The sequence below is a fragment of the Hemiscyllium ocellatum genome (genome assembly GCF_020745735.1).
Source record: "Hemiscyllium ocellatum isolate sHemOce1 chromosome 27 unlocalized genomic scaffold, sHemOce1.pat.X.cur. SUPER_27_unloc_4, whole genome shotgun sequence".
Taxonomy (NCBI): domain Eukaryota; kingdom Metazoa; phylum Chordata; class Chondrichthyes; order Orectolobiformes; family Hemiscylliidae; genus Hemiscyllium; species Hemiscyllium ocellatum.
The window spans coordinates 1,851,737-1,879,065 of NW_026867509.1; positions in this window are offsets into that span (position 1 = coordinate 1,851,737).

A 27,329-nucleotide genomic window follows, 5' to 3' on the forward strand; every position below is an offset into this window, starting at 1 on the left:
AATAGGTCACATACACTTGTCACATGTCACAAAACACAAATTGAAAGATTTTGACTGGTCATGAGTTCAGAGCTTGATCAGTGATTATTTCCTTGGTGACAATTTATTAAGCTGAAAATGTGTTGCTGGAAAAGCGAAGCAAGTCAGGCAGGATCCAAGGAGCATGAGATTCGATGTTTCGCGCATAAGCGCGTCTTCTCTGAGATTGGGATATGGGTCGCGTAATATCCATGTGTTATTGTTCCAATACGTCCATGGATCTTGGCTAGTAGGTCAATCTTATTTTGATTGTTCCATCTGGCTCAGGCAGTGTGGACTGCGGATCTCTGATGGAATATTGTTACGTTTTCCTTCCTCTCTTTCAGGCCATCAACTACAACGAGTCACCCAGTATTGCATTTTAGACAGCCCGACGTGGGCTAGGCAATGATATGTTTTAATAACGTAGGTCATATAAAGTGTGGTGAAACCACCTTATCCATCATCTCACACACTCTGGCTTACCGTGTAATTACCCCACGCTAGTTCCCATTTATTTTTCTCTTTCTGTATGGCTGTTTCTTGAAGAGTCTTTTTTTAACTTACCTCTCTTGCTTTTCAGAAAATTGTGACTGCCAGTTTTACAAATGTCTGTTCGGTTTCTGTAAACATCTTAGCTGGCTTATTGGCAAACTTCTTACCCTTGTTGCAGTGTTTCTACTTTCCAATGAGCTCTAATCCTAATTCCAGCAATGTTATTAAGCAATTTAGCTGCTTCTATCAACTCTTCAACCTGTTCATCGAGCTGTCCATGAGACAAGGTGATGCACCTTCTCCAACCTCAGATCAACATATTATCATGCCCTATCCCAAACTCAGGCCTACCATCTCATTCTCTACCATGAAAGCCGCTGGATTGACCGAACTGAGTTTACAAATCATTGACTATTTGTATATGCTCACCTGCAGGGCCATTGGCCTTACTTTTCATGATTCTAATAGAATCACATAATTATGAGGCTTCATCACTTGTCTCATCAGAGTATTGGGTTAGTACCCTAAAATTGCTCATGTATCACAATCCAGACTTGCGCACACCGGTAAAGTCTGTCTACATCACTCCTCTATGATGTGAATAATATGCTACCGACCTCATACTATCATCACTCGTTTGAATTACTACTGAAAATGTGTGCAGGTTAAAGCACAGCAGGTTAGTCAGCATCCAAGGAACAGGAAATTCGACGTTTCGGGCCGGAGCCCTTCATCAGAAATTACTGCTGTTTAGCTTCCATTCTCATTATCACAAAAACAAATCTGAAAAAGCCTTTCAGCATTCTGACAATCCTAACTCCAGGACAAACGCTTGCTGTCACCTAGCAAAAGTTATCACCATTTAAGGTCACATTCTGCTCTTTCCCTTGACTGTTCAACATTCCCGTCCCTTACTAGGGCTTGTGAGTGATCTGTCAATTCTGAATAATTCTCCACAAAATTCCTAAAATAAATAAACAATCCTAAATTTTGCCTAACATCGTTCACAGAGTGCGTATGCTGTAATTTTTGTATTGCACTCTGCTGGGATTATTTTTGCCTCCTTACTAAATTGATGTACCAAATACTTGTCTGTTACTTCTTGTCTTCGCAATTGTACTTTTCATGGAGTAATTTCAAGCCTGTCTGACTTGACTGGTTACTGTACTGAATTTTTCACCACCGGTCTCTGTCTGGATGTCATCTGCATACTGAAAAATTTTTAAAAAACAGTGCCAGTCAGGTACATTTGATTAACAATATCAGCCATATATCGATCAAGTATGGCTAGACTATTGTGGAATTCCTGGCATTACCAGGTCCCTGAATTGCTTTCCTCAAACAGCAAATGCCAGCTTATTGTGGGGTTCCTTTTCCACAGGTACGAATCAGAAATTGCTCACTATATCGAGAACGGAGAATATATTCCGTTGCATTGTTAATCAATTAAATATAGTGGCATAGTTCGCTAACATAATACAAGCTTTAGTGGTATATTAGTTTCAGGAGGTATAAACAATACTGAGGCGATGTGAACAGTCTGGCTCAATGACCGACTAAATATATTATCTAGCATGGGATTCTGTCAGTTTAAGTGCTCCCTGCTTCTCTATACCAATCTGAATTTCTGCTTGGTTAGCCTATGTTGGGATACTGTTGAAGCAGTGGGAGGCTTGGAGGGCGGTGAAGGAGTTGGTGAGAGGGACCTCGATCTTTGTAGGTTTGACAGGTAACAACCCATTCCTGATCATCATCTTGATCAAATTCTCATTGAAATCTAGTGCACCGCATAACAATGAGTCTTCTGTGGCCCTGAGTGCTTTCTCTTTCAAATTTGATAGGATTGCAGATAATATAAATTAGAAACAAAAACGCAAGTTTCTGGATAAGCTCAGTAGGTCTGGCAGCACCTGTGAAGAGAATTCAGAATTAACACTTCGGGGCAGTAGGTTCTTAAGACAGTGACGATAAGATGACAAAATTTACTTTGCAATTTGAGAGGGACAAACAGGAATCAGATGTAGCAGTATTTTAGTTGAACAAAGGCATCGACAGAGGGAGGAGCTGACCATAACTGACTGGGAGAGAAGACAAGTAAAAAGTGAGATCTGCAGATGCTGGAGATCACAGCTGAAAATGTGTTGCTGGTCAAAGCACAGCAGGTCAGGCAGCATCCAAGGAACAGGAAATTTTATGTTTCGGGCCAGAGCCCTTCATCAGGAATTAGGACATAAACAGGAAAGACAGCGGAACAGCAATGGCAGGTTTTCTGGGAATAATTCAATCGTTCATTTCGAGAAAAACTAAGGGAAAGGGAGGACGAAGCAACCGTGACTGACAATCAAAGGAGAAATCATATTAAGGGAGCGAAACTCAGCGGTATCAGAGTACACTGAAAATTGAAAAAATGAGGGAGAAGATTAAATATGAGTTAGGCTAACCAGTAATATAGAAGAAATCAAGAATGTTCTTAAATATATAAAGGACAAAGGTGAGGCAAGAGTAGCTAACGTGCTGCTGTAAAATGAAGCCAGTGAAGGAGTAATGGGAAAGAAGAAATGGGGGAGAGCCTGAAGAATTACTTTACATTGGTCTTCACGGTGACAGACAGAAGGAAAATCTCAATAATCCAAGAGTGGCAAGAGGCAGAAGTGTATATGGTAGCCATATCCAAGGAAAATGTGCGAGAAAATCTGAAGATGGATAAATTACCTGGACCTGGTGGACTACGGAAGGAATTCGGATGGAGAGAGCTGAAAAGGGAATAGAGACATTAGGAATGATCTTTCAGGAATCACTAGAAAAGGGAAGGTTCCAGAGGACCCCAAAATCCCAAATGTAACTTCTGTCTTTAAGAAGGGCGTAAGGCAAGAGATGAGAAATTACAGGTTGAGTAGCCTGAAACCTTTGGCCACATTTTAGAGTCCATTATGAAGGATGGCACTTCTGAATATTTAGAAGTGCATGGTAAAATCGGGCAAAATCAAAATGGTTTCATCAACGGCAGGTCATGCCTGAGAAATCTGTTGAATTCTTTTGAAATTATAAGGAACAAGTTTAACCCCGAGAGAAAATTAAAGGTATCTAATTAGAATTCAAGGAGTCCTCTGAAAAGGTGCCACAAAGGAGGCTATTGAATAAGATACGAGACCATATTCTAAATGTGGTCTGACCGAAGTCTTATAAAGCATTAGATATACGCACTGCTCTTATGTTTGCATTCTCTAGAAATAAATGTTACAGGCTTGTTAATAGTATGTATAGAAGAGTGGCTGTCTGGCGAAAAGCAGAGACAGGGGATAAAAGAAGAATGGGAGCCAATGACAAGTGATGTTCTCCAAGTGTCAGTGTTGGGCCAACAGCTTTACACTTTACACATTAATGATTTGGGTGAAGGGACTGAAGGCAATCTAGCTAATTTTGTAAATGATACAAAGAGTGTTGTGTGAGCATGCAGTAAGGATTTAGGCAGGTTAGAAAAATGGGCAAAGAACTGGCAGATGGCACGCACACAGAGAAGTGTGAGGTCACGCACTTTGGCTGGAAGAATAGAGGCACAGACAATTTTCGAAATGGCGTGGAAATTCCGAAAATTGAAATTCAGAGGGTCTTGGGAGACCCATTCCAGGATTCTGTTTAGGGAAACTTGCACGTTGAGTTTGTTGTTAGGAGGGAAAATGCAATGTTGGCGTTTATTTCTAGAGAATACAAATATAAGAGCAGCGCATATACCTAAGGCTTTATAAGACTCCAGTCAGACCATACTTAGAATATTGTGAGCAGTTATGGGTGCCCTATTTCAGGAAGGAAATACTGGCCGTGCAGTGTGCCCTGGAGAATGAACCAGGAATGTCACTTTGAACATATGAGGAACTCTGGGTCTGTATTCGAGAAATTTATAAGGATGAGTGGGGATCTAATTAAAATTTACAGAATACTGAACGGCCTGGACAGAGAGGATGTTGGGAAGTCGATTCCATTAACAGAAGAGACGTGTACCCGAGGGTGAAGTCTTTATGTAAAGGCAAGAGTCTTCAGGACGGAGATGAGGAGAAACATCTTCAGCCAGATTTTGGTGAATATATGGAATTCGTTGCTAGAAAACTCTGTGGAGGCCAGGTTATTGAGTAATTTAAGGAAGAGTACTTTAGGTTTTTAATTATGAAGAGGATCGAAGGTTCAGGGAGAAAGTGGAGAATGTGGTTGAGAAACCTGTCAGCCATGCTTGCATAATGGAGCACACTGGATAAGCCATTTTCTCAACTGCACAGTTCTTTGCTCATCTGTGTTTTTTTTCACTTTAATCACTTTTTCCTTCTGCAAAATTGGACTGTTCGCAACTGAACATTCTCCACTTAAAAATCACAGATGTAGACACAAATTTGAAGTGCCATTTCTGTTGACCTCACACACACACGAGAGAAAAGAAAAGCATCAAATCCAAATTAGTTTGAAACAAAATAACAAAGATGTAAAAAAAACCTAATTCAGGGAAGGAATTGAAATGAATTTGAGTGATTATGATGCAATTGGGAACAGACTGCTGATGCTTGATTTGAATTAATTTGTTATTATCATATCTACTAAATTAATGGAAAAGTTTGGTTTTGCACGCAATGGAGGCAGATCACAACATATGACTCACATAGCGTGATTGAACAGAACGAGGAATCATTGTCACACATGCAAAGGTAAGGCAGAAAAAAAACAAGATCTACATTTGATATTGTTAATTGACTAACAGTTCCTGGATTTTTAAAACTAATGCTGATCGCAGAGCACATAAACAGACATCAAACAGAAAATGTTCCAGATTTTCAAATACATAGTAGCCATAGTTCCAAAACCATTGAAAAATAAATGGATAAAGGAACATGCATAAATACTAATACATTAATTAATCGGTTAACCAAAAAAATGAATGAACACATATATATTTATGTAACAGGTAGATAAATTAAGTGATAGATAAATAGATACATGCATACATACATACGTAGATAGGTTATAAAGCACTGCCTGACAACACTTGGAGTCCTCAAGTTGTATTCAGAGACGCAAACTGTTAATTAATATCACATCTAAAACCTCTACAACTTCAGAAGTTGTCAATCGTTGGAATAGTAAACATCAGAGCTCAAGAATACTCCTTACAGTTAATGAGTACAAAAGCCTGCCCAGGATCCTGTCTGATTTTCGTTTGAGAGCTACCATGATGAACTGTGACTCTTTGATGAAAGAGAAAAGGCATCGGGAAATGTCTCTATTTTGTTATCCATGGAAGGTTTCACCATGTAAAATTAGTGATAGTAGTGAAAGGACACATGAGCAGCTTTTTCATCTCTTCTCGAAATTTGGCCTGGGAAACCACATAAATGAAGACATTGTTGCAGGAACTAAGTATCTGTAGCATGTTCGTCGTTTTTCGAAGAATAATATCAGGGTTACTGGAATCCAAGCCGTTGAAGTAAAATTCACCTACCAATTGCATGTAAAGGTGACGCCCCACATAAGTGGACCAAAGGAGGAGGAAACTGATCGAGATGGCAAAGAGCAAGACAATGGATCTTTTGCGATTGGCCATCTCAGGGTCTGCACGGTCATCTTCACCCCAAAGTCTTTTGCGGGCTCTGCTAGCTTCTAAGATGTGTATTACAGTTAATGTGTTCAGAAGCAGAATGAGAAAAAAAGGGAGAAGTGGTGTTAAAATATGATCCAACTTGTAGTAGACCTTCCAGAAGGACGAAGTATAATAGATTGGTTTGATGTCACAGAACCAGGGCACCCCGTCCACAATGTACAGCGGCTGAAAGACTAAGTAGAAAGGGACATTCTTGACACAGCTCAGAGAACAAATCGTTCCTATTACCAGAGTTGCAGTTTTCTTGGTGCAGTATTTGATCTTCAGCGTCTGACGGCTGATTGCCACAAAACGGTCAATGGTGAAAGCCACTGTCAGCCAGACAGAGACATCACGTACAGCATAGACCATTATACTGTTGACGGTACACGCAGGGGTGGTGGACAGGATACTGTTTCTGAAGTAGATACCACCAATACGGTTGAGCACACAGCCAGCCATAACGACAAGGAAGTCCGCTATTGTGATTGCCACGAGGTAAAATGTGATGCAGAGAGAGAGCCCACATTTTCTTTGGCACAGGACCACAATCGCCAACAAGTTTGCTATAAGAACAGTAGAGATAGATATATGACAGAATGAATCCCAATCACCAGTTAATTACCCTACCTATTTCGTGACTGAAAACCTCAGCTCACCATCTTCGTACATCCTTTTATTACATCATGAGTCCTACGATTGCAAAGTTGTTGGTTTTACTCAACATTCAGTCATGAATTAAACATTTGTACTTACGTTCTTCAGTCCAGTCGGGTCGATTGCAAATTTAGTTCTCTTTCCACTGAGTCAAATCGTTGCGAAGCTCGCCAGTTTAATCAAACACAAAATATTTTTGTCTTATCCAAATCTTTATTAATACTATCATCCATCTTTTCAAGGCAATATATTTGTTTCCTGTCTGACAATGCCGGAGTTTAATAATCACAAGCTTTGAATTTTCAGTTACATCCAGAGGTAGGATCACTCCTCATACTGCAAAAGTCTCAATTTATCTGCAATTCGACAATATCGCGTTTCATACCTATCAATCAACCTATCAGTGGTTATATGTTTACCTACAGACGTCGTAATCTCTGGAAACCTTCTTCAATGTCACCCCTCATTGTTCATCTTTCTCTTTTTTTCATTAGGTTGTTCATTATAATCTAACATATTGTTCACAGCTGCACCAGCATGTGTACCTTATTCCTTATTGCTCTCCACATCATGGCTTGCTTGGTTATTTCAAACATCAGTTTATCATCAACCAGGTTTCTGCCTCTCTGCTGCCACATATGGACAAGAGTCGGTAAAACAGTAACGTTTGTTCTTTCAAAGTGCATGAGTGAAGATGATATTTGGTACCCACCACACTAATTATATGGTCATCATTAGATTTTTCTTTTTTTTAAATGCCACATTCCTTTACGAAATGCAAATATGGTCAAATATCTCCAAATGACAACAACAGATTCCATAACAAATTAAAATCTCTTATGAACACTCATAACTTGCATACAAATCCCGAAACATTTTCTGACATAATATTGATGACACTACAAATTGGAAACATATTAGTATGTAATCATTACGTCCGATCCTGCAATAAAAATTACTGTGATCATTGAATGTAGATTTAACTTGAGCTCGTCCACTACAACAATTGCGTTCTAATAATGCATTTTGATTCGTGGTTTACGAACCTAAGATAGTAATTTCTCCACAAAACACGGAAAGCACCTCGTATGTTACCACATTGGAATTTAACTTGACTTTTAACAAATTTACAGTTTAATATTCATGCAAAAATATGTATTACAAATGGAATTTCTAGAAATTGCTTATGAAATATTAGTTAATATCATGCATTGTTGCACAATATAATTACAATTTCTATGCATATTTAGCATAAAACTTTGTAACATTTAATGCAGCTGTGCATAGTATAGGCAGGTGCTGGCTCCTAACATTCATGGAGCGCTGAAAGTTACACAATAATGTAGCCCACCACAAAAGCTAAGATAGAATGCATTCGGTGATTTACAGACATAAATGGTAACTTATCGGTGATTGAAGGCTTACCAAGGGCACCAATCACAGCGAGAACGGGATAACAAATTTCAAAGAATGGGGCAATGACTGGCTCATGCATCGTCTTTCAGAAGTTAAGGAAGTTCCCGAATCTGCAGTTACAGTTTCTGCGAATTTCAAATATTGCCTCATTTATTTTGAGCAAGAGTCTCCAAAGGGACGATTCGTGAGCAACAAGCACTTTATCTACATTTCAATGAACAACCTAATTAACTGAAGTTTCCATATTTTCCATTTGCAACTTTTTGACAAACGACTGAATTGAACTCTGCCATTCCGCGTTGTCATTTACAATTAATTTGAAAGTTCCACTGATTGAATATGCTAAGTCGTGATTGTATCGATATTGGAGAACTGTGTCTTCCCTCATTGCCATTTCTCAAATATGATGTGAATTTGCTTGCCATATTAGTTTGCATATTATTTTGACTGTGGAATGTTTTAATGTTTCATACTGTAATCGAACCAACTCCGCACCAAATTCCATAAGTTTGAATGACGGTATTTGAAAATGTTATTTATTTCTCATGGTTTCATGGAAGGAATGACGGTGACATTAGAACTGAATGTCAGTTTTCTCGACTCAGCTCTGAACCTTTTCTTGATTACCAATTAGACACTATTGCAGGAACTGTGTACTGGGAAGATATTCATCTTCTCTGACAGGATTTACTGCAGTCATTGAAATACAGACCACTTATGTGGAGTTCATCTGGAATATGTACGTATTGATCATTTCCAGCATAACTGGTCCACTGAATGAGGAAGCTTAGAGAGATAGCGAAGTGCAGAATAAATAATAACTTGTGGTTGGACAGCTCCGGGTCTTTGTGGTTATCAATTCAGAACCACCTCCTTCGGGCTTGGATGACTGCAATGATATGTTTGACGATCACATCATTGTAGGACAGAATGAGGAGGAATGACAGAAATGGTGTAGAGATGTGGTCCAATTGCGGTAGCCCTGCCAGGCACGTGACTTGTGAAAACTAGACCTGATACCAGATAATCAGGCATTATATTCAGGATGTTCAAGAGTCTGGAATTGAGTTAGAAATGGACTTTCTTCATGCTGCTCAGTTGACAAACTATTCATTTGGCTAGCAGTGCAGTTTTCATCGTGCAGTATCCGGTCTTCAGTTTCTGGCAGCAAATATCCACATAACGTTCAACAGTGAAGGCCACCATCAGGCACATAGAACAATCCAGAATTACAATTCCAAGAACATTATTGACCATATACGCGGGAATGGTGAAAAAGGAAACTTGCAGGAACGTAGATGCCTTTAATTCTGTTGATAATGGCGACAGTGATGTTGACATGGAAATCAGTTACTGCATCACCATCAGATAGCAGTTGTTGCATTAACATCGTGCCACAGATGAGTTCGCAATCATTAACAAGTTGGCTTGGACAAAAAAGGGACATTACAGAGCTGACATCAAACAGCAGATATTACCTCATCGAAATCTGATTGAAACCCTCCTGATATTTAACTTTCAAACGTCCCAATTCTAATCATTCCAAGGCTAACATCTATGCCAGCATTCAATTGTGGATTAAACAATTGTGAATGAGTCACTTCAATCAGTCAATGACAAAAAAAACCTGCTCGTTGCCACTGTGTGAATTCTGAAGTTCCAACTATTGTGTGTCACCCAAACATAGACAAATTGTGGTCCATCCTATTTTCATCAAGGTCCATTCCGCAACAAACAGTTTGTGAAGTGAACTGCATTTACTTGTAACGTGATAATCTCTCAGTTTCAACAACCGCTTCTATCGAATTTCCAAATACCTGGATAGTCGTGACTGTCCTGACCCTGTTCATTTTTCAGTGATCACGAAGTTTGGCCAATCTACAATTGTAAAATTTTGACTAACCCTGAAATTAAATGTTCCATCTGTGCCCTTAGGAATCAAGATCTTGATCTCTGGAAATTCGTTCTTCGAGCGGTCAGAAATGTCTTCTTTTTTTAAGATGTTCTGGTAATTCTAGTTGGTTGACCAAACTTTATGCCAAATATGTCCTGACGTTTGATCTCGTTTGTTATCAGATATCTTGGCAATTCTGCTGGAAAGCATCTCCACAATTTGAATTCAGTGATCGAAGAAGGAGGTCGAACTTTACTTTCACGGATGGAATGTAGAATTAAGCAATACACCGCGACTTTCTCGGAGACATCCGGAGTTATGAATTAAATACAGAAGTGAACGATTCGGTCGTTGAATCCTAATCCATTATTTTAGAAGAACAAAACTGATCTGTTTGTGTTTCAGATTCCTCATGTCTGTCGATCTGCAATAGCACTCAATTCCTTTGTCTGGCAAGAATCCTTTTGTCTCTGCCTTAAAATAATACTCAATTACCCGCATTCACGTACTTACATAGCAGATTTCCGAATTCGCATAACCATCTCAGGGAAAAGTAAACTCCTCTCGTGTATCCTACAAGAGATGTCGAATTTGGAAAAAAAAGGAACTATTCGTTCTGGGTTTGGACCCACGAGATACTGTTGTTAATGCGTCCAACTTGCCGAGAAAATTTGGGACCTTATACATTTCAATCATTTGATTTCTGGCTTTTCTGAACACTAGTCACTAATCTATAAGAAACACAACTACCCAATTGTAACAAAACCGATGAGTCAACAAAAAAGATAATGCAATACAGATTAAATACCGTATATACTCATTTGAATCTTTCAAACTTTACAGCAATTATTTGGTACGATCAAATGAATAATACGTACAATTCACTGGAGACTAACTATGCTGCAGTTACCAAAACGGACATTCCTGTAATGAATGATTTTCTCTTTCATTTTATAAAATAATTACGTTTAAAATATGAACCTTCCGAATTAGTTCTTCAGCATTATCATAAAGACAGTACAAGAAATTAGCCGTAGTAAATTATGATAAGCTATAATTCAACACAACACAAAGTGAAGCAGTTTGTGTCTTGCTACATTATAAGAAAATTGAAATTCGAACAACGTAAGAATGACATTTTTTCAACACCATGTATTATATTCATACTTCATAGAATGAGAGAGTTGTAAAGTCATAGAGTCATAAAGCAAGGAAACAGTCCCTTTGACCAGTCTATGCCGAACATAATTTCAAAATGGCCTACTTTCACGTGCCTGTACCTTGTCATTATCTCATGGAGCATTTCCTATTCATGTAATAATCCAAAAGACGTCCAAACGTTGTATTTGTACCTCCATCGAAAACTTCATTTGGAAGTTCACCCCACGCATGATTCACCCTCTGTGTGAATGATTTGCCTCTTGTCTATTTTTAAACTGTCCTCCTTTCACCTTAAAAATAGGCCCTTTCATCTTCAAATCGCCCATCCGAGAGAAAAGACAACTACCATTTACTGTATCAATTTCTTTCATGTTTTAAAAATAAACTTCTATTTGATCGCCTTTTCAGCTCCTATGCACCATTGAAAAATATCCCAACATATCCAGCCTTTCTTTATTATTCAAACCTTCTGTATGCGTCAACATCATGTCAAATATCTTCTGAACACTCTCAAGCCTGATAGTATTCTGCATATATCTGTGGTAAGATTTAACTGTACAGGGTCACAAGCCGAAGATTATCTTGTAACGCTTCAAAAAATGATATCCAACGCAAAGATCTGTAATTTATCATTCCAAATTGTTACACTTTGGAACAGTCACATGTAGATTTGAGTTGGCTTTGCCATATACACAGACACGTTCAACATATGTAAAATGAACAAATATCTGTGAGGTGGCAAAGTGTATGGATTAGGACAGTACAGTTGATTGATTTCAGCCAAGTATTTGAAGGTCACACACGTGAGACTGATATAGAAGGTAAAGGCATATATGACCCTGGGTAGCTAGGTAAGTTGGAGAAAACATTGGTTTAAAGGTAGAGGACGGGTAGCAGTATGCTGTTTGTGTGACTCGACGCCTGTGTTCAGAGGCAAAAATCAGAGCCAGGATCTGCTGTTTGTAATATATATGCAAACCGACTTGAAGAAAATTTGTAGGGGCATGCGTCGGGGAGCTCGATGGATGATTATAAATTTGACCCTTTTAAAAATCCATTCGATTAGAAGTGGAAAATCATAACATTCAAAGCTTTGAGTCGAATGTTGGAAAGTGGGTCTCTAGCAGGTTTCGTGCAGCTTTTTTGTTATGACTTGTGTTATGCGCCAACAGACAAATTCCATAGTCCAAGATTATTTGATCTTTTCCTCTAATTTGATACGAACATGTATTGAGAAATGATGGCAATGAAAATCGAATAACTGATCTCGACCAGAGGGGTCAGTTTAAGTACAAGTTGTATTCGATTGTCCGTCATCTAAATAGCTTACCCTGCATTAATAGTGTCCAGTTCCCGATCCTAAAAGGGATTAGTCACATCCCACATCGATTCACTGAAAACTATCCCAGAAAAATATTACTATCAGAAATCGTCAGCACTTATGAAACTCAAGACTTTAACAGCGACATCTCAGTTTTATAGACAATAGACAATAGAGAATAGGTGCTGGAGTAGGCCATTCTGCCCTTTGAGCCCGTACCGCCATTCATTGTTATCATGGCTGATCATCCTCAATCGGTTTCCTGTTCCTGCCTTATTCCCATAACCCTTGATTCCACTCTCCTTAAGAGTTCTATCCAATTCTTTCTTGAATGTATCCAGAGACTTGACCTCCACAGCCTTCTGGGGCAGAGCATTCCACAAACCCACCACTCTCTGGGTTAAGAAGTTTCTCCTCAACTCTGTTCTAAATGGCTTACCCCTTTTTTAACTGTGTCTTCTGGTTCGGGACTCACCTATCAGCGGAAACATGCTTCCTGCCTCCAGTGTGTTCAATCCTTTAATAATCTTATACGTCTCAATCAGATCCCCTCTCAGCCTTCTAAACTCAAGGGTATAAAAGCCCAGACGCTCCAATCTTTTAATGTAAGATAGTCCTGTCTTTCCGGGAATTGACCTCGGGACCTCGTAAATGGGCCTGTCGAGGTTGCGGTGAGAAGGAAAAGTGTGACTTGTTTAGGGCGATGGATTCAGGATATTCAATGCTTTCTGTGATAATTTGCTGAAGCAGTTTTGGTATTGCGAAGGCCGAATTGCATCACTGTTTGGTCTATTAAAATAATAGGTGGTGGTATCATCAACTGTGTCTTGAATTTCCAGCAAAAACGTTATTTCTGCTTCAAACCTCCCTCTTGTGAAGATCCACTCCCTATTTGTTGCCGTCGTGCCTTGTGTGAAAAAGTCCTCCTTTTGTAAAGAAACAATCCATGACCTACCAGAGGAAACTTTGATGATGGGAGAATCGGGCTAATTTCTGGTCACCACTTCCAGAATCTGTACCACTCGTTGACAGAAAGTTGCTAGAAATTAAGTAGAGAGATTTTAATGGGGTTTAATACCGAGGCAAACAGAGAGGTTTTTTTTTCTCTTTCAAGTGACCCAGAGAGTTCCTTTGGTAAAAGATAACAATGCCAGGTTGTTTAATCGGTACTGACAAGGTAACCAGCTCGAGAGAGAGAGAGAGAGAAGAAACATTAGTCTCATCATGCTACTTCCAGCTTCTGGTCGAAGGTTCCCTCCTTTTCTCATAATCTTACACGTTGACTCTCTTTCGTGTCACCCAATACACTTTTCAATGTCTAAGTATTCTTAAGGGCGACAGAATTCTATGCAGTGCAGTGCAGCAGAATTCTGAGCAGTGAAGTCCAAAAGCTGTAAGAACCTTCGACCAGAAGCTGGAGGCTGCAGTGGGAGACGACTGAAATGCAACAGCAAGCTCAAGTTGATTTGCAGGCGGCACTGTCCTTGTGTTAATATGAAAACCCCTTCCCACATTACTCTGACGTTCAAAGGGTGGCGTTTTGAGTTTATAGTGTGAATACAGACGGCCTCTGTACATGTCCACAGAGGATAAGCTAGGAGGTCAGCCGTGTGGTTTCATTGATGATGTTCTGTGAGTATGAAATGCTGGTCCAGAGCACTGGATCGTCCACATCTTGGAAAGTCTTAGTTGTTCTTCTTCCAGTACTGCCCCTGAGATATTTACATGCCCCTGAACTGAGAATATGATTTCCGTTCAACCTCTATCCGGGACGTTATCGCCTCAGAATTGGTCAATTAGAATCAATCCAAACTGATAATCATGTTCAAATTTGAGATAGCCTAGAAGCACTGTCAAAATCCTGGAATATAATGCATATACACAATTTCGACTCTTAAATGCTTCGTTTGACCTTACTGGTTTCAAGTCAGAGTTGGCATCTCCAATTAGCACCACTATTTGAAAAATAAGATTGTTTAATCTGATTCAGCCATGATACCAACTACTCCCAATAACCATTCGTGCTCTTTCAACACACACGAAAAAAATCACGTATCAGTCTGGATCTGACTTTAAAAGCATTCAAATCTCTGGAATACCAGTTCTTGAGAAAATACTCATTGCTATCTGTGAGATTACAAATGTTCACAATATCTGTCTTATTTGATTGATTTCTCATCATTGAACTTGGATTCTGCTTTCATGGTTGTCTGCTAATGGAAATATGCTTTCCAGAGACACCCTGTTAAACATTTCAAGGGCTAATCTGTGTCGGTGAAGTGGCTTCTGGATTTTTTTTCCTGACAATTCTGTCTTCACGGGCAACCCGGTCTTTTAGGTATCAGTTTCCTAACGAACTTGCATCTTTCCTTTAACAATGACATCAATATGTTATACCAAACTCTGGATGTGATCTCAGTAAGTTCCTAACTAATCCAACGGTAACTGCACTAAATTATGTTGATAGTGGAAGAGGGGAAACTGATCCCACTGGTAAAGATTCATGAAGCAGAGATATCAGATTTAAAATGTCTTGCAAAATACACAAGTATGAGGACAGAAGTCCGATTTTGGACTTCACTGCTCAGAATTCTGCTGCACTGCACTGCGTAGAATTCTGTCGCCCTTAAGTATGCTTAGACATTGAAAAGTGTATTGGGTGACATGAAAGAGAGTCAACGTGTAAGATTATGAGAAAAAGAGGGAAATTGGCAGTCAGTCAAAATTCCCACAACGTTGGCCATGCTGAATTGCCCAAAGAGTTCAGGGATGTGTAGGTTAGGTGCATTGCTAAGGGAGAGGACTAGGGTCGAGGAATGGGTCTGGGTGGGTTACTCTTCAGAGGGTCAGTTTGGACGTGTTGGGCTGAAGATTGCTTCCGCAATGTGGAGTTTCTATGATAATAATTAATTTGCAAACTTCTTGAGATATTATATCAGGTCCATTGTGCTATTAAAACAGGATTCAGTGACGGCATTAATCGATAATGCGAATTCTGGAATAATGTTATAGTTATAATATATAGAATTCCAAAAGGATGGCCTGCCCCCATTATTAGATGTTAAGAAATAACTGTGGTTACTCGTTTTGGAGTTGAGTGCAATTGAAAAATAATGTTTAATTACTCTGCATTTGCTGCTATGTTTTCTACATGTATCTTTTATGCTGGATAGATACATTTTTGTTCATTCATGAAATTTGGCTGATGCTAACAACGTTTACTGACCACCCGTACTTTTTTTAAAATTAAGTAGATGGTTTTGCATATTTTATATTACAATATGAAAAATAACTGCAGTGGTCTGCTTCACTGGACCGGAGAATAACAAATTTGACACTGGAAGATAAAATTTGGAAGTGGGAATCATAAGAAAACATCAAAATAAATACTTATGTTCTGTGAAGCATTGTAAGGAAGAAAGGAGTAAATAACATCTGAGGATGGAATTGCAGAGCTCAGGTTCCGAGGTTACTGTAAAAACGATAGTTGATGAAGATCCTTATATCAGAGAGAGTGTAAAACTGGAAGTACGCTGAGATGCAAATCAGGAGAGAAAAACAAGGACGAATTCCATTCAATCCACAATCCCATAATCTTCCAAACTGCTGACTTGAGGAAACTGAAAGAAATAAAGGTCAATTAAACTGTTTTCTCAAAGATCCATTATATACTCAGAACTGTGTAATAGGATAGTTTAGAATACACTTATTATCAGAAAGAGCATATTCCATAACATTGGGGAGGAGAGTTTGCAGCTCACAGGACTTTGGTTTGCATGGGCAATTCGGGTCAGAGCGCTCTGGAAAGGATTTGAACCTGTTGGAGAGGTTGTGGAGGAGATTCACAAGGATGTTGTCTCGGATGGAGTACGTCAGCTTTTCTGAGGGGTTGGGGAAGTTCAGGCTGTTTTCTTTGAAACAGAGAAGGTTGAGTATGGTCTTTTTAGATGTATCGGGGATTATGACGGGCAGGGAGAGAGTGGATTGAAAACAACTGTTCACCTCAATTGAACAGTCGTGAACATGGGGTTATAATTTTAAGTTGAAAGACAAGAGGTTTACAGGGAAGTTGAGGAAAACATTTTTTAATCCAAAGGGTGACAGAGATATGGAATTCACTTCCAGGAAGGCTAGTTCAGTTGGGTAATCTCACAAATGTGAAGCGAAAATGTTTGTATTTAAACCTGAACAACATTCAAAATATGCACCTCGTGCCACGAAGTGGGAGTTGTACTCATTTAGTATACTTTAGGTCGTACACATTAGATGGGCTGAACGGCCTGATTAAACTTCTATGATGTTATGAAGCATGACATCCAGAAACAAATAAAGGTACTGGATGTTGCAAGACTTTTGGTTCCAGGAATATTCGGATGGTAGCAACGACAAATCTGAAAAATCAGCTTCATGAGGAAAAATGTTGCCATGCAGCCACAACATTTAGTCAGATTTATTAGATAACGTGTAAAAGTCTCTGATTCGTCCTCCACACAAAAAAAACAGATTCAAAGTAACAAGTTAACACCACCTCTGTCCACACATCACCAGCGAAGTAATAGGAGAGATTGTTTGCAATGCAGTAAACTATTACCTGCAAGGTAATATAAAGACTTTCCATGGTTCATCTTGGAGATAGTGCACACCACTGCATTTGTACATTGGCATTCCATACCTCATAATATTTGAAATCAGATGTTCGCTGATGATTGCATAATGTTCAACGCCATTCTTAACTACTCAGGTGCAGAAGCAATGATGTACTGATTGGTTCGACTGGTGGCCGTAGCTTCTGACTTCACCATTGCATTGGTCCAAGCATAGAAAAATGATGTAAAACAGGGTTGTTTTGGAAGAGGCTGCTTTTCATACCAAGGCAGATTTCAATTGATATTTGAATGAACAATCCGAAACACATCAGGACACAATATGACTCAAGGCAAATTCTCTGTTGGTTTGAGTCAGAACTGGCTCAAAGGAGCACGCTTGTAATTGTTCGAGCTTCAGCATCTCAGGGCACAGTTGGAGTTGGTTCTTAACGTAGTGGCCTTTGTTTAACTATCTTCAGCTGCTTCATCATTGACATTCCATACATCTCCAACCTTTGCAGTCGTACGTAGTAGAGTTCGCTGGATTGGAAACTCCTGTTGAGGAAAATATAAAGACTTTCCACGGTTCATCTTGGAGATAGTGCACACCACTGCATTTATATATTGACAATCCATATCTCATAATATTTGAAATCGATGTTCGCTGATGATTGCATAATGTTCAACACTATTCACAACTACTCAGGTGCAGAAGCAATGTAGCAAGACCAGAACAATATTCAGACATTTGCTGGAAAGTGCTCACTGATATTTATGTCGCACAAGTGCACACAATGATCATTTCGAAGAGGAGAAAATATAAACATGACATCCAATCTTCAAGCTTTACCAATTACAAAATCCCCATATCAAATCCTGGAAAATAATTTTGACTAGGCACATAATTTGTCTTGAATAATATGACCACGGATCATATCTCAAGCTCGCAATTCTTTGAAGGATAATGCATCATCATTCTCACGCCCAGGGCGGCTTGAGTCAGGAGTGGGATAAAACGCGATTCAATTGTCTACACACGTTTAGCTCCAGGAATACTTCAGAAGACAAATACAATAGTGGGCGGCATGGTGGTACAGTGGTTAGCACTGCTGCCTCACAGCGCCTGAGACCCGGGTTCAATTCCCGCCTCAGGCGACTGTCTGTGTGGAGTTTGCACGTTCTCCCTGTGTCTGCGTGGGTTTCCGCTGGGTGTTCCGGTTTCCTCCCACACTCCAAAGATGTGCGGGTCAGGTGAATTGGCCATGCTAAATTGCCCGTAGTGTTAGGTAAGGGGTAAATGTAGGGGCATGGGTGGGTTGCGCTTCGGCGGGTCGGTGTGGACTTGTAGGGCCAAAGGGCCTGTTTCCGTACTGTAAGTAATCTAATCTAATCCAAACGAAAGAAGACCACTTCGTCGGCGTCGAATCTGCCATCATCAACGTTTGAGTTCCTTCGCCACTGATGTACAAATGCAGTGGTGTGCACAATCTCCAAGATGAACGGTGGAAAGTCTTTATATTTCCCCCATCAGGAGTTTCCGATCCAGCAAAAGTTGCAGATGTTTGGAAATTTCACCACCTACAAATTCCTCTCCACGTTTCACCCATCCAGACATAAAACTACGTTATAAGCCTTTGCTGACAAAAGTTCAGAAACTATTGTGCTTCCCTCAGACATCTGACAGAACAGGATCAGTTGGAACATCACTTCTCGGGAAAACATGAAAGAGAGGGTGCAGCAATCTCACGTATTTCTAGAAATGGGAGAGAATCATTCCTGCGGTTGCCGCCATTTTTCAACAGCACGCTGAATTTGAAACCAAATTTAAAAAAAATGTCACGAGAAAATTGCAATTGGAGAAAGAGCAGAGGATTGGGAGACAAGAGGGCAGCAGCACAAGTTTTCACATTTTCTGAGGAGACAACTAATAGAATACATAACAGAAAGATAGTGCAGCTGGTGTATTTGCATTTTAAGAAAACTTAAGATATAAAGACACCTAAGCTATTCGTATTCAGGATTAGAATGTAAGATCAGTGATCATATTCTGGCAAGGTTTGAGAATTGGTTGCAACAAGAAACAACTTGCGCTTGGAATGAAAGGCTGTGATGAGTCAGTTGTCACAGGGGTCAACACTTGAGCGCGATTACCCTTCACTCTTAAAAGAACATACTGATCTGGACTAATTAAACATTTTTTAGAAGTTCTCCCACTTTCCAAATGTAGACTTGCCTCCATGTAGCTGATTCCAGTCTATGTTTGTCAGGTCCTGTCTCGTGATATGGGCCTTGGCTTTCCAACAATTTCCTTGCTTAACTTCTGCACAAATATTATGCCTTTTCACAATGACTTTAAATATTTCAGTGTTGTGCGCACTGTCCCCATAAATATTGCACACTGGCACCTAAATCACTTGCTAGCGTTGCCCATCAGCTGAGTATGAACAACAGCCTTTTAAATTTCAGATAGATTACAAAACAACGTGAGATTTAACAATTTCAACATGATTTTGGCCTGCTTTACTTTCCTCTTTCTTCGACCACCACAGTATGTACGGGAAGTGGCTTTAGAAATCATATCCTAGGATTATCTCACATTTCCACATTGGTATTCATATTCTTCTTGATACGTTAAATTCGTTTCTCCTGTTATATTAGTTGTTGTCCAATTCCAAATTTTATTATCCGATGTCATTCGTTGAAAGAATAGACTCCTTTTCGTGATGATGTTTCTTTCCATAAAAGTGCAATTCATTTATAACGTTTGTAAAAGTGCGATTCAACCATTTAGAGTCATAGAATCGTAGCGGACACAGGCCCTTTGGCCCAAACCGTTCCATGCCGACTATAATGTCTGTCACCACTAGCTCCATTTCCCTGCACTTGGCCCATATATTTCTAACAATTTCCTGCCTATGTATTGTCCAAATAGGTTTAAAATGTTGTCACGTCCACGCATTGAGCACTTGCACTGGTTGCTCAGTCCATCTGCGTTTCAATCTGTGTAAAATAGTTGTCACTCAGGTTCTCTTTTTATTCGTTCCCCTCTAACCTTAAACTGATGACCTCTAGAACTCGATTCCCTAACCATGGGAAAAACGCTGAGTGCGTTCACCCTATCTATGCCTTTCATGATCTGGTACACTCTGCAAATCACCCTCAGTCTCATGCACTCTAATGAAAAATATCCTAGCTTATCCAAACTCTCCCTATAACTCAGACCGTTGATTCTTGGCAATATCCTTCTAAATTTATCCTGCACTTTTTTCAGTTTAATAAGATGCTTCCTCTAACAAGTTGACCGAAACTGAACATCATACTTCCAATGCATCGTCACCAACGTCCAGTAAGACTGCAGCATACCTTTCCAGTTTCTCTACTCAGCACACTGACTGATGAAGATGAGTGTGCCCATAGCCTTCTTCACCGCCCCTCTACCTGTGATGCCACTTTAAGAAAACGGTGTACTTGAACTACAAGATCCCTCTGTTCTGCTACTCGGTAAGGCACTTCATTCATCGTGAAAATTCTACCTTGACATGGCTTTCCAAATTGCAGGACCTCACACTTATCTATGTCCACTTGCCATTTCTCGGCTAGGTTGTCCAGCTGATCAAGGTCGTGCTGCAATTGCTGATACACTTGTTCACTACCTACAATAGCTCCTCATTTAGTGCCCTCTGAAAACTGGCTAATAATCCCATATGCATTTTCATCCAAATCTTTGATACAAATAACAAACAGCAATGGATCCAGCGCTGAACTCTAAGGTATTCCATTTGTCACGGGTCTCCAATCCAACTCGCATCCTTCCAACATTACGCTTTGCTTCCTACAATCAAGCCAATTGTGTACACTATTTTGCAGCTCCTTCAACTTTCCATGCATAGGAACCTTCCAGAACAGCCTACGAAGAACAACATTATCAGAGGCTTTACTCCCACGCAAAAAGCCATGCTGACTATTCATAATCAATCCCTGCCTTTCTAAATGCAGTATTATCTTACTTCTCAGGATCTTACAAAGCACAGAATGTACAACAAAATTCAATTTGTCAGCTCGCAATATGTTGCACGATATTCGGCCTAAAACAATTACAATATGCTTAACACATTTATTCACGTGATGATAATCAAACCAAGCCATTTTTGACACAAGTCATTTCACATTTGCACAGGTGCTCTGCACTGCGCATATGGAATTGTTGTTTTATTGGTCGGCTGCATCGGTGTGAGGGCTTCTGGGCTCAAAATTCATAGTTAGATAGATAATGCTTTTTCCTGTTGTGTGCAGAAACAGTTTATTTATGCATTGCTATTATTATCTTTCTTGATTATTGATTTTCTTGATCATTGATCCTGTTTTTGAGCTAATGCCTCTCATACAGACACACTTCCAATATCAGTTCAACGGGTAATTGTTGGACAGGCACTTTTCCTTCAAGACAAGGCTGCATTTGCGTTGATTGACTTTGCATTCTGCTGCAGACATTTTTTTTCGTTAATACCCAAATGCCTTAGTTCCATATTCAATTGATGAACTCGATCAATAATGATATTGCCCGTCTCCACATCGCTTCCAGTACTTTGAAATATGAACTATAGAGGCAGCCTGGGACTCCAACTGTAACAGAGTTAGAAGTGCCAGAATCACATGTTTTCCAATTGTAGATCAGTGTGACATTCTTTACATCATCATTTTATTGATGTTTCGCTGGGTCATGTTGACTCCATTTGAACAAACAGGTTTTAAAATGACAATCAACCTGATCGTCAGCATTTCTGATATTCACTGAAGAATGATATTTTTATTCAAATAGCCAGCTTTACCTGAGAAGATATTTACTGAGAATGGGTTCAATGTCGTGGAAAGGTATGAGTCATTTCCCCATCTTGATTTCTCACTTGGTACTCTGCGGTGCAGGAAATTCTTTATGAGACCAGAAATACAGATCCCTGCCCCATTGCTTCGCTGATCCAATAAATGATAAGAATGGCACGGCGGCAGCAATTTCTCCAATAACACCGAAAGAACTGTGGATGCTGGAAATCCGAGACAAAACCTTACTTTGCTGGAAAAGCTCAGCAGGTCTGACAGCATCGGTGGAGCAAATTCAGAGTGAACACTCGGGTCTCAAGAAGGATCAGTCCCAAAACATTATCTCTGCATTCTATCCATAAAGGCTGGCAGACCTGCTGATCCTCCCAATCAATTTTCGTTTTCTTCTCCAAGAACACTTGCAGCTGCAATCGGAACTGGCAGAGTGTGAAAAATGGCACTGCCGTCTCCGGCCTGTGACTTGCTCTTAAAACATGAAAGCCATGACTTACCATGTTTCAATACGATACATCTCCATTTGTAGCTCCAGAGAGAACATATTTTATCCAGATTCAAGCCTAAGCGGGGCCATAAGATTTCCAAATACCTGCTCCACTTCTACCATCCTGGTTTGGAGAATGGCTAATGGTTCGGCTGGGCAGAGAATCAGCTAAATAACATTCTGTCGATCTGCTGCTTAACACATGGATATTATCACTATTTAGACTTCTAATTCGGCGAAACGTTAAGGCTTTCCTGTTGGTTTAAATAAGGTCTGGAAAAGTTTGTTTGATATCTTTCATATCCGAAACAAAAATAATGGAATACGTTTTCACAGATCAGCATGAAACAATGTAGATTGAAATGGAGGATGGTGGTGTCGTGGTAATTTTCTTGCACCTGCAAAGCCAGAATCTTACGATAACTTTCTGTCAACAGACAGGCTTGGGGAATTTAAATTCAGTTGAAAAATTTTCAGGGCACTCAGATCGAGGGTAATTACGAAAGAACAACAAATTCTCCCTTTCCTAGTCAAACCCACGCCTCATGAAAGAATTCAGTAAAGTAAATCTCTCACATTGAAGATTTACATAGCCCATTAATGATCACCAAACATTTCTTTTTATTTGCAACTCATACAGTTTTAAACTTCTGTTTAAGCCGCAGACTGTATTATAAATAAGTTAAGTTCACTGTTAATGGCACTATGTTCAAACAGATATCTGTGGCAAATGTTGAAACACGTACTTGGAAAGGTAAGGTCTGATTAGCGATAGTTAATATGGCTTTGTGCATGGGAAATCATGTCTCACAAACTTGATTGAGTTTTTGAAAAAGCAACACAGAGGATTGTTGAAGGCAAAACAGTGAGCTATCTGGACTTCAGTCAGGCACTCGACAAAGCTCTGCATGGAAGACTGATGAGCAAAGTTAGATCTCATGGAATACATGGAGAACTAGCCATTTGGATACAGAACTGACTCAAAGGTAGAAGACAGAGGGTGGTGGGTGGAGCGTTGTTTTTCAGACTGGAGGCCTGTAACCAGTGGAGTGCTGCAAGGATCGGTGCTGGCTCCACTACTTTTCATCATTTATATAAATGATTGGAATGTGAGCATAAGAAGTATAATTAGTAAGTTTGAAGATTACACCAAAATTGGGGGTGTAGTGGACAGCGAAGAAGTGAATCTCAGATTTCAATGGGAATCTTCATCAGATAGGCCAATGGGCTGAGAAGTGGCAGATGGAGTTTAATTCAGATAAATGCCAGGTGCTGCATTTTGTGAAAGCAAATCTTAACAGGTCTTATACACTTAATGGTAAGGTCCCAGGGAGTGATGCTGAACAAAGAGACCTTGGAATATAGGTTCATATCTCATTGAAAGTGGAGTCGAAGGTAGATAGGATAGTGAAGAATTCATTTGGTATGCTTTCCTCTATTAGTCAGAGTATTGAGTGCAGGATTTGGGATGTCATGTTGCGGCTGTATAGGACATTGGATAGGCAACTGTTGGAATATTGTGCAATTCTGGTCTCCCTGCTATAGGAAGGATGTTGTAAAACTTGAAAAGGTTCAGAAAAGATTTAGAAGAATGTTGTTGGGATGGAGGATTTGACCTACAGGGAGAGGCTGAAAAGGCTGGGTCTGTTTTACCTGGAGCTTTGGAGGCTGAGGGGTGACCTTTTCGAGGTTTACAAATTCATGTGGGGCATGGATAGGATAAATAGACAAAGTCTTTTCCCTGGGGTGGGGGAGTTCAGAGCTAGAGGGCAGAGATTAGGGTGAGAGGGGAAAGATACAAAAGAGACTAAAGGGGAAACTTTTTCATGCAGAGGGTGGTACGTGTACGGAATGAGCTGCCAGAGGAACTGGTGGAGGCTGGTACAATTGCAACATTTAAAAGGCATTTGGGTGGATCGACAAATCGGAGGGGTTTGGAGGGATATGGTCCAGGTGCTGACAGGTGGGACTAGATTGTATTGGGATATCTAGTCGGCATAGACGAGTTGGACTGAAGTGTCTGAATCCGTGTTGTGCATCTCTATTAATATGACTCTGTACATTTCAATGAAAGAAGAAATTCTTCCTTATCTCTCTCTTAAATTGGCAACCCTTCATTCTGAGACTATGCGCTCTTGTCTTAAGTCTGCAATGAGTGGAACTTTCTCTCAGCATTTACCTGATCAACTCGATGGTCAGAGTACTAATCCCGGTTTAACCCCATTTGGCATTGGTTGGCAGATTGAAGAAAAGTAATTTCGTTTCCCCACTAGTTGCTTCGTGCCCATGAGGCAATTGTGTCTTTATGAAAATGTGGTATCGCCAAAAACGTTGGTTCTTATATTCTGACTTGGACTTTTATGAAGTACCATGAGACACATGTTCTGGAAATCTAAAACGATGAGTCTACTGATGCTCCCTATAGACTTCAGTTTGCCTTCATTAAAAAAAAATAAGAGTCATTCATTAAATTTCCCTTTCAAGAAGCCATGCTGAATCTATTGTATTAGATTGTAATTTTCCAAATGAGCCACTATTTCTTACCAATCGATTCCAATGCGTGCTCAAAGTCGATATGAGGCTAATCGCCCTGTAATTAGAGGTTTTGATTTTTGACTCCCTCGTTTTTTGAGTGAGGATGTCATATTGATCGTTTTCCGATTCTCTGGGAAACGCCCAGAGACAGCCTTGGGTGTCTTTTGAAAGACTCTGCCTCATTACCCTGGTTGCATCAACAACATGGCACTCAAATGATCTCTTTGAATCTTAAACAAAGAATCTTTCGCCGAAAAATTGATTTGAAAGCACAATCTCGTAAATATTGAACGGGTACTTTAACCAAATAAGCCACAACGTCGCCAGGCAGACTGGCCCCATCCATGCATGTATAAATTTCCTCGATCACAGTCACTCTGCTTTTCTATTTCAAAGTTTCTCTGAGAATTCCAATCCCGTCCCATTCTTGCAAAAGTGAACAGTTCACAGCTGAAGAGTTTCTATTAAAAACGCAGAGGAAAGTACAATCTCCTATAATCCTCTTTAAAAGTGAAAGTTTCATTTGTTAAACAAACTGTTTGCTTTTGGGTAAACACATAAATGTGCCTTCGAATAGAAGTCACAGTTGCCTCTGTACATAAATTCAATCCCAATTAAGACAATTATTTCACAAAGAAAGTTAAAGACCTGCAATGCTGATGATCTGAAACCAAAGTAGCAACTTCTGGATAAACTCTGCATGTCTGGAAATATCTGGGGAAGAAGAGTTAACGTTTGGGCTCAAGAGGTATTTCGTCATGGCAAAACACCAGACTTGAAACGTTAACTCTACTTTGCCTCAGCAAAATTAGTGATACCTCTTGATCATAAACGAGGAAAATGCCGTTAATGTAATTGCAACTTGCACTGGTTCCATTTTAGCTGAGGATAATTTAAGAACAAAATTGCTCGCCTTCAAGCAGACGTTTTCTGCTTTGTAGCAGTCACTTGTCGAGAGTCTGCTATTTCTCAATCACAGAAGATGCTTCCACAAGAATCAGCATCAATTGAATTATAGTGAAATGCTCCTTATGATATATAATAAACGGTATAATGAATAATCGCGCTATAACGAACGCCAACGTGTGATTTTAGAGTCATAGGGTCGTAGAGATGTACAGCATGGAAACGGACCCTTTGGTCCAACCCGTGCAAGCCGACCAGATATCCCAACACAATCTAGTCCCACCTGCCAGCACCCGGTCAATATCCCTCCAAACCCTTCCTATTCATATACCCATCCAAATGCCGCTTAAATGTTGCAATTTTACCAACCTGCAGCACATCCTCTGGCAGCTCATTCCATACATATACCACTTTCTGCGCGAAAATGTTGCCCCATAGGTCTCTTTTATATCTTTCCCCTCTCACATTAAACCTATACGCTCTAGTTCTGCACTCCCCGATCCCAGGGAAAATACTTTGCCTATTTACCCTATCCATGCCCCTCATAATTTTGTAAGCCTCTTTAAGGTCATCCCTCAGCCTCCAACGCTCCAGGGAAAACAGCCCCAGCCTGTTCAGTCTCTCCCTATACATCAAACCCTCCAAATCTGGCAACAGTTGTAAATATTTTCTGAACCCTTTCACGTTTCACAACATCTTTCTGATAGGAAGGAGACCAGAATTTCACGCAATATTCCAGCAGTGGCCTAACCAATTTCCGGTACAGTTACAACATGACCTCTCAACTCCTGTACTCAATACTCTGACCAATAAAGGAAAGCACACCAAACACCTTCTTCACTATCCTATCCATCTGCAACTCCACTTTCAAGGAGCTATGAACCTGCACTCCAAGGTCTCTTTGTTCAGCAACACTCCCTGGGACCTTGCCATTAAGTGCATAAGTCTGGCTAAGATTTGCTTTCCCAAAATGCAGCACCTGGCATTTATCTGAATTAAACTCCATCTGCCACTTCTCAGCCCATTGGCCCATCTGATCCAGATCGAGTTTACATTTCCAATTTTGTTGTCATCTGCAAACGTACTAACTGCACCTCTTATGCTCGCATCCAAATCATTTATGTAAATAACAAAAAGTACAGGACCCAGGACCGATCCTAGTGGCAGTCCACTGGTCACACGTCTCCAGTCAGAAAAACAACCCCTCACCACTACCCTATGTCTTCTACCTTTGAGGCAGTTCTGTATCCAAATGATTATTTCCCCCTATATTCGATGAAATCTAACCTTGCTAACCTGTCGCCCATGGGTAACTTTGTCGAACGCCTTACTGAAGTTCACATGGATCACAACTACTGCTCTACCCTCATCAATCCTCTTTGTTACTTCGTCAAAATTAA